At 39.8% G+C, this 15,579-nt stretch overlaps 1 protein-coding gene across 3 annotated transcripts in view; it reads left to right on the top strand.

The window, feature by feature from the left end:
- The window catches only part of LOC126268134 (protein bric-a-brac 2-like), a 129,017-nt gene that overhangs the window by 5,729 nt on the left and 107,709 nt on the right, over positions 1-15,579 (top strand). The gene's annotated exons all lie outside the window — the stretch shown is intronic.

Raw genomic sequence — 15,579 nt, 5'->3', positions numbered from 1 at the left:
TCCATCAGTGGTAAATGTGCATTTATAGTGTCAGTGACCGTTGCGTTGCATGCCAATGTAAGAGGACTGTTCAGATTATCTCCTAAATCATTTATGAAGATTAGTAACAGCAGAGGGCCTAAACAGTCACTTGGGGAACATTGGATATCACTTCTGTTTTACTCGATTTTCCATTGATTACTATGACCTTTCTGAGAGAAAATCTCAGATCCAATCGCATAGCTGAAGTAATACTCTATAGGCACGCAATTTGATTAGAAATCTCTAGTGAGAAATGGTTTCAAAAGTCTTTTGGATATCTAGAAATATGCCGTCAATTTGAGATACCCTGTCAATAACACTCATTACTTTGTCCAATTAACGAACTAGTTGTCTCTCACAAGAATGACACTTTATGAATCTGTGCTGTCTGTGTGCCAATAGACTGTTACCTTTGAGATATTTCATAATGTTCAGACTCAGTATATGTTCCAAAATCCTAATGCAAATGAATGTTAGTGCTATGGGTCTGCAATTCAGCAGATTTCTCACCTTGCTTGGGTACTGGTATGAGCTGTGTGACTTTCCAGTATTTTGGTATGGATCTTTCATGAAATGAGTGGTTATATACAGGGTGTTACAAAAAGGTACGACCAAACTTTCAGGAAACATTCCTCACACACAAAGAAAGAAAATATCTTATGTAGACATGTGTCCGGAAACACTTACTTTCCATGTTAGAGCTCATTTTATTACTTCTCTTCAAATCACATTAATCATGGAATGGAAACACACAGCAACAGAACGTATCAGCATGACTTCAAACACGTTGTTTCAGGAAATGTTCAAAATGTCCTCCATTAGCGAGGATACATGCATCCACCCTCCGTCGCATGGAATCCCTGATGCGCTGATGCAGCCCTGGAGAATGGCGTATTGTATCACAGCCGACCACAATACGAGCACGAAGAGTCTCTACATTTGGTACCAGGGTTGCGTAGACAAAAGCTTTCAAATGCCCCCATAAATGAAAGTCAAGAGGGTTGAGGTCAGGAGAGCGTGGAGGCCATGGAATTGGTCCGCCTCTACCAATCTATTGCTCACCGAATTTGTTGTTGAGAAGCGTACAAACATTTCGACTGAAATTTGCTGGAGCACCATCGTGCATGAACCGCATGTTATGTCGTACTTGTAAAGGCACATGTTCTAGCAGCACAGGTAGAGTATCCCGTATGAAATCATGAGAACGTGATCCATTGAGCTTAGGTGGAAGAACATGGGGCCCAGTCAAGACATCACCAACAATGCCTACCCAAACGTTCACAGAAAATCTGTGTTGATGACGTGATTGCACAATTGCATGCGGATTCTCGTCAGCCCACACATGTTGATTGTGAAAATTTACAATTTGATCACGTTGGAATGAAGCCTCATCCGTAAAGCGAACATTTGCACTGAAATGAGGATTGACACATTGTTGGATGAACCATTCGCAGAACTGTACCCGTGGAGGCCAATCAACTGCTGATAGTGCCTGCACACGCTGTACATGGTATGGAAACAACTGGTTTTCCCGTAGCACTCTCCATACAGTGACGTGGTCAACTTTACCTTGTACAGCAGCAACTTCTCTGATGCTGACATTGGGGTTATCGTCAACTGCACGAAGAATTGCCTCGTCTATTGCTGGTGTCTGTCTCGATACAAATGTACCGCGTCATGGCTATTGCCCCGTGCTAATCCATACATCAAATGGGCATCTGCCAACTCCGCATTTGTAAACATTGCACTGACTGCAAAACCACGTTCGTGATGAACACTAACCTGTTGATGCTACGTGCTGATGTGCTTGATGCTAGTACTGTAGAGCAATGAGTCGCATGTCAACACAAGCACCAAAGTCAACATTACATTCCTTCAATTGGGCCAACTGGCGGTGAATCGAGGAAGTACAGCACATACTGACGAAACTAAAATGAGCTCTAACATGGAAATTAAGCGTTTCCGGACTCATGTCCACATAACATCTTTTCTTTATTTGTGTGTGAGGAATGTTTCCTGAAAGTTTGGCCGCATCTTTTTGTAACACCCCTGTATATTTGCTAATTGTATCAACAAACCCTGAAAGGAACCTTGTTGGTATTTAATCTGGATGGGAAGACTTGCTTTTATTAAGTGCTTTAGGCTGCTTTGCTACACCTAAGATACCTACTTCTTAGTTACTCATGTTATTAAACAGATATTTTGCATTCACTTTTGGTGGATTTGGATGCTGCAGTATTAAGTCTTGCTACAGTGACCTTGTGGTCACTAACCCCTTCATCTGTCATAATACTCCCTATTTGATCAGGATTATTTGTTGCTAAGAGGTCAAGTATGTTTTCACAGCCATTTACACTTCAAGTGGGCTCAAAAGTTTTTGCAGAAAGTATTTAGTACAATTTCTGATGTTGTTTTTACCTACAACAGGCTTTGAATGTGTATTTTCACCAGCAACTCAAGGATATATTGAGGTCACCAGCTATATTCATATGAGTGGGGGTACCAGTTTGTGACGAGACTCAAGTTGTCTTTGAACTGTTCAGCAGCTGTGTCATCTGAGTCTGGGGGGGGGGGGGGGGGGGGGGTTGATAAAGGGAACCAATCATAGATTATTCCGGTTGTCAAGTATAGCCTCTGCCCACACTAACCTATACATCAATTTCACTACCAGATAATCGACTTCTAACAGCAACAAAGATCCGCCACAACACTGTTAGGCCCTTTGTAAAAATTTTGGCTTAACCTAATGTCCGCCTTTTGACAGTTTTGAAACATATAACGATCTGAACGTCAGTGCTTTCTGTTAGCACTTGGAGCTCAGGTTCTCTTGCAACACAGCTACAACAGTGAACTGCTATGATACTGATTGTTACTATGTGTGCCCTCTTCATGTATTCATCCTGCACCCTTCAAAACTGAACCCCTTTCTGCACTTTCCCGAGACCCTGTAATCTAAAAAACCTATGCATCCCATTCCACATGACCCCTGCCCTGTTAAGCGGAACATGAAACTCCATCACCCTATGGTGCAAATTGAGAAATCTGCAACCTACACAGTGGCAGAACCATGTAAGCCTACGATTCAGACCCTCCATTCGACTTTGTACCAAAGGTCCACAGTCGATCAGTGTGCTCAGCTTTCGTCTGACAGTCTGTACCACTTCAGCTAGCCACCCAAAACTAGAGAAAATCTCATCTGATCCAAAGTAACACCCTTTGTTAGTACTAACATGTGCCACCACCTGCCATTGGCTGTACCCTGTGGACTTCATGGCATCTGGAAGGACTCATCCTACTTCTGGAATTACTCCTACCAGTGTACACACAGATTGCACACTGAACTTCTTTCCCTCCTTGACAGCCATATTCTTAAGAGCACACATTATGTGCCTGACATCGGAGCTCCGAAGTACCAGTAAACCCACCCACTGTGAATGCCGAGATCTTGTGAATGGAGAGGTTTCCTCTTGAACGGGTGAGCGACTGCATGTGGCTCAGGGTCTGTCAGCCAGAGATGGTGCCTGAAACTTGCTTGCTGGATAAACCTGGAGCCCCTTCGATCAGCTTCCCGCAATATCTTTCACTGCCTGCTACACCTTGAAACAGCCTCTCACTTGACTACAGGTGAAGGATTATCCTCAATGCGAGCAGTACTCAGGGTAGTCACACTAGTGGACCGGTTTGGGGACATGAGGGACGTGCTGGACATACTTGGCATCTCCATGCCCCCCCCACCCCCACCCCACCCCCACAGCAATGCCTATTGGTAACACCCTCAAGTGGCATGAGCGAAATCAGCACCGCCTAGAGCTGCGGCCAAAGGGTCACCAACTCAGCTTGCATCTGAACATGCAATCACAATCGCTATCCATACTAAAGTCACAGAAACAATAGAATAAACTGTGATTTAAAACTTGGAACTCAGAAGTGAAACACTGTGCTCTGAAGGACTGCTGCCTGTATGAGAGCTGCTGACCGATTAATGAGCTCCACAGTTGTTGTAAGTAACTACTCACGTGAAAACCAATGACTGATGCAAAACAGATGGCATAAATATATGATACTCAGTAGTTAAATGCAAAACTGTGGCTAGCAAAGACAAAGCACCCAAGCAATTTTAAGATTTTAATCCGAAATGCACACAGTAAATAAAACTGTAATTTGCTTATTGTTAGTAGAAGTCCGTTACAACTTGCAAGTGGAACGGTGTACTCTGAACTGTTACTGCCTGCATGGAAGGTGATGACAATGTGTTATGTACTATAATATGTATCAGTCTGTTCCATTTCAATGGGGAGTGAGGCTCTTGTATGTAACCTTGGCTCCTGGCTACTGTTAACAACAACACACTATTTTAACCGAAATATATGTTTAAGCAACAATAAACTGGATGTTATGGTTGCGCTTGTCATATGGCAATGACTTTAAAAAGGAAACACTTACCTGATGTTCCGTAAAATGTTATTTATTTGATCATAAACCAGCATTTTGCTTCTTAAGCCCATGTAAGGTGACAGCTGTATGTTGTAACCACAGGTAAATGATTTGTTGCTTACACAAGCATTACATACAAAAGATACCTAAAATTATGGGACAAAGTGTGTTTATAAACCTAAATATTACTTTTTTAATGCTACTCATAAATTCAACAAATTAATGATAAGTCAAGTTCTTGTATTGTGTGGTAATCATTACATTTAACAAAAGATGAAAAATAAAGTTGAGTTTGCTGTTGTAATCTAACATTTGCATAATTTAAGAGAAGAGAATTGTGTTTGGTCATTTAAAATTAGACAGGCATTCTGTGTCACATGTGTATTGGGTCCAAGTATTTCCAGTAGTGTCGTATTTCTGCCTTTCTTATCAGTATGTAAAACAGTCTACATTGCATGGTTGTTTATCTGTTGAAACAGCTTCCACATTGTTGACTCTGTCTTTCCTAGTTTCCAGCTTCTTTCATATTCTGATAACTTGTCTGACATAGCTCCGCCTGACTGAGCAACATATACTTCTCCACAGTGCATGCAAGTACACGTAAATGTAATAATTGGTCCTCATCTGTGTTGCCCTCTCTGTTGCATACCTACCAAGCAGGAAGACAATGAGAGCTCATCCAATTCAGCTATAAACACTGAATTTACAACAAATGATAAAAATAAATTCTACACCTCAGAGAGTACACTCCTCAAGAGGCTACACATGAACACTGCCATTTTTATCTTCTAATAGAGAGAAAGTACACATCTGTGGTAAACTGTTTGTACACTCATTTAGTTTATAAACTCTGATGATATCTGTGTTTCAATTCAAGAAAATAGATACACCAGAAAACAGTCATACTCTAATAGGTCTCATGGTTCTTTATTCGTCTTTTCACTGTAGTTTCCTTTCTGTCAAAGTAATATGCTGTTTGTAGCCAAGAAAATTCAGTGCATTAGTTCTTGATATGTTGCTAACAGTACAATGATTTCTGCCACTCTGAGGGAGAAACTATTGAATTTGATGGCAAATGGATTTAACATGTTATCATTTTGTTTCATGGTGATCACCTGGCAATTCAGTTTCATTTGCTCACTGATTTCATTGACTTAGTGTTTAATGTTTTGCTGTTGTGTTTTACTTTAATTGTCCATCATTTTATTTTTTGTATGAAGTAATTTTTCTCCATTGGCATACGGGATAATTTTAAAGGTGGTAGCTTACTTTCATCTCTTGATTACTGCCTATCATCTAAATAACATAGAACAGTCATTTCAAGAAGCATCCAGCTGATTTTGTGCACTAATTTGTTACTGTGGGTGACACTTGAGTTCACCTCTGTGTATCAAAAAAAGTGTTGATATAAATTGTACTGTAGATGGAGGCTGTGTACCAGAAGAAGTTATTAGGTCAGTTTCACTTGTCATTATTGTTTGGAAAGCAGGTAGATTTCTCAGTGCTGTTTATGCTGTAACAAGTAAAACAATATGGTGTGAATCTTCTGTTCCAACAGAATATAAAAAAAAGTAGTGTTTTGTTTATTTTGTCCATATATAAGATTTTAGAGTGATATTAGATATATCATATATATTACAAGTTTTTTTACAGAATAAACAAAATTGTGCACCAATTTATCTTTGACACAGAAAAACAACATTTTTCAGTAATAATAATGATAACAGATAATTAAAGATATTGTAGATGCAGCCAAAACACAGAGAAACAAAATTGTTTCAGTGATATGTTGCTGACAGTATGCATTCATTTATACACAGTCTTGAAGGCACAAGGAAAGAAGGCAATTTATGTACATATGTCATACTGCAGAAAAATGCTAAGATGTTTATACTAACTGATGAAAATATGTTTTAAATCATATTTGCACTAATAAACACATTTGCTAACACTGTTTCCCTCTTAGTTTATAAATTCTCTTCCTCTGTGTTTTCTGCATTACACCTGGTGGTTTTCCTTCGTTTCTTCCCCAGGAAGTTGATAACCACATGAAGAAGAAGTGCTTAACACTCCCCAATTTAAAATTTGCTTTTTTTCTATGAATTTGCCTGCAAGTATTTCTACATCTTGTACCGACATCCAGAGATGATATGTTCTGTCATTTTTCTTTTGAAGGTGCTCAGTTCCTTTATGCTAACTGGCAGTATGTTCTAAAATAAGCTCACAGCCTTACTATAGTCTCTATCTCTCATTTCCAGCATTTTGGTGCAGATATGATAATTTTCTCTAGTTACTGTTTTATAGTCATGAAAATCTCTGTTTAGAAGAGCAGTACAATTTACCTTTAAAAGAAGTTTTGTCTCATAGGTGTACAAATTTGGCACTGTTAATATTTGAAATTCATTAGATTTGTTTTTCCAGGATTCCAGTAGTGTTAGTTTTGCTATGTATATGATAACTTTCTTTTGAAGATTTGAAATTCTCTGAATATGAACATCTGCTGCACCTCCACGTGTTGGTATACAGTACAATATACGACATATGTCCAAAAAATTCCGAAACTTTGTCCATGAAATTTTTATGCTTGTCTTTTACTTGTTGTGCATGATTTCCTTGAAATACTCTCCTCCACAATTGATACACTGCTCCCAACTCCATTTTCGGCTTTTGGAAGGATTCTTGGTACTCCTCCTGCTGGATCATGCTAAGTACTGTCTTCAAATTTTGTTTTAACTTGTCTGTCATTGCTAATCTTCATCCTTTCAACAGGGTTTTCAACTTTGAAAATAAAAAGTAAGTCTGGAGAGTACAGAGGATGAGGGAGCACAGAGATTTTGTTTCTTGTGCTCTACTCACGCACCAACAGGAATGAATGTGCAGGTGCATTATCATGATGCAAGAGCCATTAATTGTCTTACCACATTCCAAGCTGTTTCCTAATCACATTTTCTCGCATTTCTCGCAGGTGTCGCAACACGTCCTGATAATACCATCAATTAATAGTTTGTTTCTGTGGCACGAATTCATCATGAACTAATCCTTCAAAGTCAGAGAAAACTATCAACATGGCTTTGACATTTGAACTGACCTGTCGAGCTTCTTTTGGTCTTGAAGAACCTTCCCCAACCCATTGTGAAGATTGATCGCCAGTAATGGTTCTCTCAAGGAATATCTCATTCTCATTTGGTGATCCAAAAGCTCTTCACAGATTGTGAGATGATGGTCTTTCTGGTCTTGACTCATGAACAGTAGGACAAACTTGGCAGCAACTTGATGTATTCCAAGATGTTGTGTCAGGATTTCATGACATGGTCCAACTCAAATGTTACATATTTCTTCAATCTCTGGGACAGCAGTCTTCGGTTTGGCATGCACAATTTTGTTTGAATGAGGGTTATCTTGAGTGAACCCTTCGTAGCACTGAGTGCAGCTTATGCGCTCATCACCGTAGGCTTCCAGCATCAGTTGATGTGTTTCTGTAAAGGTTTTCTTGAGTTTTACCCAAAACTCAATGCAATGCGTTGCTCCTGTAACTCTGCTAGCTCGAAATTCGCAAACTGTGTGACACTACATTCTACTCAATATAACACTGAACAATAACTAACAGACATAAAACAATAAAACTTGCAGCAGTTACACATTAAACATAGGCATGTGCAAGGATGCCAACTTCATTTCACTCCAACACACCGTTGGTGCCAAATTATGAATGTTCGGGAATTTTTTGAACAGATCTCATATGGGGAAAGATAAGTCCATAGCACATTTTTAGTAGGGTTTCTGTACCCACTGTACAGGAGATTTTCTTACTATAAATATATTTCTACTTCTTTTTAAACAGATCTTATTGAGGTAGTCTTCCAATGTCACTAATTTCTCCACTTATATTCCCAGAAACTTATTACTGTCCAATTCTTCTAGGTCTTCATCTCCAACACCCAGAATAAAATCATTTGAGTTTTAAGTTCGGATTGTTTGAAATTTTGTAGATTTTATTAGATAATCAGTAGATTATTTTCTCTAAAATATCGTCCTGCCATTAGCATTTTCTCTTTGGGTCTCATTTTCCTAAATCCTTTACTGAGTCGGCGTACATAACAACTTCCTCATTAGGTGCAATGGGAATGTCATTTACATACAAGATAAAGAGCAGACATCCTAGTACTGAACTCTGAGCTACTTCACATTTTCTGCAGAAAATCTGAATAGACATTTTTCTCTATATTACCGGATTTATGTTTTATTTCAACACACTGTTGCCTGTTTTCAACAAAGGTTGTATAATATACACAGCTTTTCCTCTTATATCATAGCGGCACAGTTTCTCTAGAAGAATTCTATGACAAACCCAATTAAAAGCTGTGGAAAACTGTGGCAAGAAGGTTGGATTACAAAAGAAAAATGAAATCCATCTTTAATTGGGACAGTGCACCTGCCTTCAAAGGTTCTTTGATAATGCAAAAACTAAAGGATTGTTAAGCATGAAGTATAGGAATGCACACTGTATTCGTTTTGATGCTCGGCTGTGATTACGTAAGGATATCTGTGTATGGAGTATATTTTGATACCGTTGTAGTTGAAAATGGCATTGCTCTTAAAAGCACATTGCTCGTATTGTAACTTCATTTTAAGTTCAGTCAACATTTGTTGAACAAGTGTTAGCATTCTGTAACAAGAGATTAAATTGTCCTTACTAATGAACAATAGTACCTGATTGAAATTAAGTTGAAGTGTGACTACTACATTTTACAAGTGTAACACAATGGTTGGTTAAGCACAGTTCCAAATAGGTCTTAGGTTAGTTGAAATCACACACTCATCAAACAGAAGCACTATAAAGAAACACACCAGCTTGTGGAGTGCAGCTAAAAGGCCCGTCACATTAATCATGACCTAGCGAGGTGACGCAGTAGTTAGCACACTGGACTCGCATTCGGGAGGATGACGTTTCAATCCCGTCTCCGGCCATCCTGATTTAGGTTTTCCGTGATTTCTCTAAATCGCTTCAGGTAAATGCCAGGATGGTTCCTTTGAAAGGACACGGCCGATTTCCTTCCCAATCCTTCCCTAACCCGAGCTTGCGCTCCGTCTCTAATGACCTCGTTGTCGACGGGACGTTAAACACTAACCACCACCACATTAATAATGCAGTAAATTTGAAAGCATGACAGTCACTATCCAAACACAAGTCCACTCTAGACCATGTGAAGAGCAGCAGCACTCATGCTCACTTCAGAGAGACAGAGTCAGACAGTAGTGCTGTGAGCTGTGCTGTATGCAGTGTAGCATAGTGTTTTGTCACTGCATGATTTGCTGCAGGTTGCCAGTTCAACCCTTATGGGCAGGAATTATTTGTTATGTAGTATCATTTCTGAAAAGTTCTTGAAATATCGTACATGTGTAATGTTTGTATATTGTGATATATTTAGTATTCATGTAAATAGCAGCATTCTGGAATATTCATTGTTTGTATAAATAGCTGCACACTATTTATTTCACTAACAACTGGCTTTCAGATTTGGATTAGTGTGTGGAGGTGCTGGATACTTCAAAATATCTACATTCCCTTGGATCCATGTAGGCAATGTAAAAGCTAGAGCATACTTGGACAGGAACCACAATATAAGCAGAACATAGTTACTGAGACCTGTATATTCAGGAAACAGTTGGTATACAAAACAGTAGAGTGTCAGCTGTGTATTAGGGTATGTATCAATATTTTCCAGAGATGCTGGTCAGGACCTGACAAAATGGCTAAAAGTATTTGACCAAGTCTCCAAATACAAGTAGGATGGCATGGCAACTGTTAACTTTTTCTTGTACATCACAGCCCAGCAGTGGTTTGAGAACAACAAAGAGGAACTCAACAGCTAGGACATATCCTGAGCTGAACGGAAAGAAAACAGAAGTTTGTCAAAAATCTGCAGCAAGTCTGTTTAGTGGAAGAAAAGCTGAAGAACAAAGCCCAAGATCACAGTGTTACATACAGAATACAGATACTGCAGTGTTTGGCAGCCAGAAACGTTGTACTGAGTAGACAAGAGATAGCAGCCATGAATGTCAATCCTATGTCAGGATGTAATAGAGAATGTTGAAGAAAAGTTGTATTGATCTTTAACATCAATCTCTGCAACCAGCCAAACATACCATAAAGAATGGACTGGCCAGCCCGGTCATGTTTGCAATCATCAAGTGACAGCCCAGCATCCAACCAATGCAGATAAAACTGACCCCTCTGTAAAGTACAGTGCCCTGCAGAGGAGCAGACATTCATAGGATGGGAAACAACACACCAGTATGCTTTCAATGTGGAAGTCGTGGACATATTGTCTGGCATTATTATGCCACAAGATCTCTAGCATTACAACAATCATATTGATGCCAGTCAGCTGCAGGTAATTATTGTCAACCTGTGGGATGAAGTCCGTTGTTATATTCTGGACGAGGTCGATCCCCAATTTGCTGTAGCTGTTAATTGGTAGCTGTACAGAGGTGCCAGACACTCTTCTAGCTGTACACTTCAGAAAACTGGAGGTGAGGCTGCCACAGATACAAATCTTCCATGGGCAGTAGTCACCAAGGTGACTGTAAATCAGTGGCCAACCTGTCCAGGCATTAGTTGACTCTTTCCTGTTTTTAGTGTCGAATGCTTATTTTTGTCAGCCAAAGAAGACTATTTCCATGATATGCAAGCAATTGTACTGAAGGTCACAAATGGGAAATATATCCAGCTGACAGGAACATGTATTGCAAGAATTACTATTAGTGAAAGAACACAAATTTTAACAAATTTAGTCATAATGGTATTCTCAGGTGAGACTTCTTGCAGGCATCACAAGAAGTCATTGACGGTGGAAGATCATAGCTTGAGACAGATGAAGCTATTGCAACAAACGCACATAATAAAGATTACTCTGGGAGTTTTGTTTGCCATTGTAGACGTCATTGTCCTTCCTTCACCAACAAGAGGAGTTCCAGTCATCACTGTAGATGCAAAGTTAAAATATGAAGCTTTTGTTGACAGGAAAAAGCTACTCAGGCTTACAAAAGAAGTCTGCCTATTAGTGACAATCATAAGTACTTTAGGTGGTCAAGGAGAACTTTGGATCGCCAATTGTCATGAGCAAGCACAACTCAACCCTAAACATATATACATAGGGAAAGCTTATATACATAGGGAAATCTGAACCAGTCCAGGAAGGGCAGAATAATGCAATTGATGACGAACCGTGCTCTACTACCACTACAGACAATGCAAGGAAGGAAGATACTATCAAACTTCCAGTAGGGTCTGGCTTGGCTGAGAAATAATGTCAGCAAGTGACACCCATTCTGCTTCAGTTTTTGGATGCTTTCAAATCTGGAATGGAGAAAAGGCAGACAGAGGGCTCATTGTAAAACACCATGCCAACACTGTTGATCGTCCACCAGTTAGCAAGTGATCATATAGAATTTCACTGGCTGAATAATGGATTGTCCAGGAGAAAGTGGATAGTCTTCAGCTCTTTCTTCTTGCCCTTTTGAAGCAGAAAGGTGACATGGCACATGGAATTTGTGCATCAACAACTAATGACTGCAAAAATTCATATAGAAAGATGTTTATCCATTACCACACATAAATGACACCGTAGACTGCTTGAAAGGAGCAAAGTGTGTCTTAACTATGGAAATGTAGATGGGATACTGGCGAATCAAGGCTGACAAGGCTAACTGGGTAAAGACTGTATTCATAACTCCTGATGGCCTGTATGAGTTGAAAGTTATGGCACTTGGACAGTGTAATGTTCAAGTGACCTTCGAACATGTGATGGTCAGCCTGCTTCAACACATTAAATGGATGATGTACCTTTGCCAACCGGACAACATTGTTGAGTTTTGAACACCTTTGGAAAACATGTAAGCTGCTGACAACCATTTGGAAGCATGTTCAGACTGCAGGTCTCAGCCTGTTTAAAAAACTGACTCTTTAACACCCAGTAATAAATAAAAATTTTGGAGCTCCTAGTGAATGGTGATGGAGTCTGTTCTGATCCATAAAACGTAACAGGAGTCATAATTTTCCAACTTTGTGGTACAGTTGTGATGAAAGGATTTTCTTGGAATGTGCTTGTATTTCCAGCGATTCATAAACGCCTACTGTATGAGGGCATGTCCCTTGTAAGTACTACTCCAGGGAGATGCCAAATTTTCCTGGAATGAGGTGTGAGAAAATTTTTCTTTATATTTATGTGGGTGCTACGTCTTCTCCAGTTTTGGAATTGTATGTTGAGACTGCGGAACAGAACTTCACACCGACACTAGTGACTTTAGAGTAGGGGCAGTTCTAGTACAAATTCAGGAAGTTGCTGAAAAAGTGATAGCTTACACTTCCAAAGTACTCTCCAAATCTGAGATAAACTACACTTCGGCCAACATTCTTTATACTGGCTTACTGACTTGAAGGATCCAACTGGTAAAATGGGCAGTGAGGCTTCAGGAGTGCGGTGTCACTCTGGTATACAAAAGTGAACGCAAACACAAGGACACCAGCTGCCGTTCTATGAATCTGTGGATGACATCTCAGTCATTGGTGCATTAAGTAACATTAATGTTGAACAGATGGAAGATCCAGCGCTGCTGAAAATTATAAAGGACCTCAAGGATGAGGAACTGACCAAAGGAGAATTTCAATAAATAAATATAGCACTGTGTAAGGAAACTGTGATCCAACAGGGCAGAAATGGTTGCTCGTTATGCCAGCTCATCCACGGCCAGCTGTTATGAAGTATTTGCTTGACATTCCAACATCTGCTCATCTGGGATTCTTGAAGATGCCGGACAGTATCGGAGGCAGGTAACACTTACCATGACTCTACCATTCCATTGGACACTAGGTCAGCCATTGTAAGGAATTCCAATGATGGAATCACATACTGCAAACATCTCTGGGCTTCTGTAATGGACCCAGTGAGAACTTCTGAAACAGTTGGTCGCTGTTTCTCGAGGAGAGAAAGCAATGCTGTGAGCTGTGGTGTATGTGGCATGGTAAGTGGTTAGCATTGCTGGATGGCATGCTGCAGGTTGCCTTTTCAAACCTGATCAGCACCAGTTATTTTATATATAGTATTTAACATTTCAGAAAAGTTCTTGAAATATCTTATGTTTTCGATGTTTGTATATCCTGGAATGTTTGATGTTTGTGTAAATAGCTGCGCTCTCTGTCCAGGAAGTCAGTTCTGTTACATCTGTACATTGGTGTTCATACAGGATTGACACAGGTCCTGGAAATTGGGGAATATCAGGGAAATTCAATCATGTCAGGGAAATCAGGAACATATCAGAAAATTTCGGGAAAAAAAGGCACTGGAAAAATCTCATTTTTGTCTCAGTAGGTGAAATGGTCTGTTTACTGCGGTGTCATGCGTGGTTGCTGTGTGGGTGCAGCTTAGTGTATGTGCCACCTCCCTGCTCCCTCATTCCTACTGCTTCTCTCCTTCCTACCACTCTCCTCAGCTTGCAGTCAGTGCTGCCACCACTTCTAACGAGCTGCCGACAGGAGGCAATGAAGCATGAGGAGCTTATTTGTTTGGATCTGATTCTCGGAGACTGTAGACGCAGTGGCCAGAGACAGCAGTCGTGTGTGCATGAGTTATGTCTGAGTGTGTGAATGTGTGTGTGCTCCCATTTGCTGACAAAAGCTACGGCTGAAAATTTAGTTGTGAGTGTGATTGTCATTTCTACATTTCTGTCTGCAGCTTGACAATCATCTTTACAGCGAGTTGCTACCTATCCTCATTATTATTGATTTTCAGAGTGTTTGAACAAGTTATCTTGTATGGATTGATCACTGTGGTATCATTTCATCAACACGCTGTTTGTAGCTCATGAATAGCAGGCCACACGAGTGGATTTCCGCAACGGGCCGTTTCTGCGGGTATCTGTAATGGATCGGGCCTGCTGATCTGAAGTTATTTGGTTCCCACTTATGTGCAGGCTCTGCCTGTGAGATCTGGTCTCATCAATTTTGCGTGCAGGCCGGGTGTTTTTGTGTGTGGCGTAATGCAGTGGATTTTCAAGGTTTACCCATGAACCAAGAACTGCGGTCCTCCTCAGCATGCCAGAGACCATGGGCAACGGATTTCAGGGATTGCGACTATCTCGCTGCAACCACGCTATACAGTGTGATGTTTTATAGACATTTTATTTAAAAGTAGTTGATATGTTAAAAAGCATGGACGATAAGACAAAGAAAATTGTGTCAGTCGCTGGTGGTTTGTACACTAAGACCTCATATATTTCTCAAAAGAAAAATCATATAATACGTGTAAAATAATAGATATAACACAGTGGGTAATAACTGACAGTAACAAACATAGTAGAACCAACATTTTATTGCTGGTCACCTACAGTGTTGGTTCACACAATTCTTGCCCGCTTTATGCACTTCTTTTAAAAGACCTACTTTTTTCTGAGGCTATTTTTAAAATCAGTGAAGGTATTTCAAATATGTCTTGCAACTCCAAGGAAATGCGTACTTTTGTCACCAAATGTGTTTAATTTTATTAAAATAAAGCAACTTCAGTGGTCTTGATGAAACACCCTAGCCATTTGGCTTGCTTTCTCCACATAAAAAGAGTTCGTCACAAAAGATATTAATGTTAGTACTAAAGATTTTTGCTCATATCAGGAAATGCCATCTACTTGCAAGTTTATTTTAGATATTTTCTCATTTGCACTATTGTTTCTTGTACCATAGCTGTGAAGACAGGTTGTCAACTTACATCTGAACTTTTCTTGAGTTTTCAAAATTTGTCAGGGAAAAATGCTAAAACTTTCTGGAAATCAGTGAAATATCAGGGAATTTCACTTGGGGAAACTTGGGGCAACCTTGACATAAAAGACTTGCCTTCAGTGGTAAGTGTTGTAATTCATTAATGATCTTACTTTCAGATTTGGAACTGAGTGTGGTTACAATGTTACAGTAGTAGCTAGTGAAGGACAGTGGTAACTAGTGAAGCAACAGCCAGGTGACTTTATATTGTCCCACTATAAATTTCACATGGCCAATCTACAGTACTGGAGATGTCCACACCAGAATCACCTTCGTCTTTCAGGGGCAGTGTTATGAATATTAATATGTCTGTA

The sequence above is a fragment of the Schistocerca gregaria genome, chromosome 4 (genome assembly GCF_023897955.1).
Source record: "Schistocerca gregaria isolate iqSchGreg1 chromosome 4, iqSchGreg1.2, whole genome shotgun sequence".
NCBI lineage: Eukaryota > Metazoa > Arthropoda > Insecta > Orthoptera > Acrididae > Schistocerca > Schistocerca gregaria.
The sequence above is the reverse complement of the archived record's forward strand: the minus strand, read 5'-3'. Positions and strand labels throughout refer to the sequence as shown.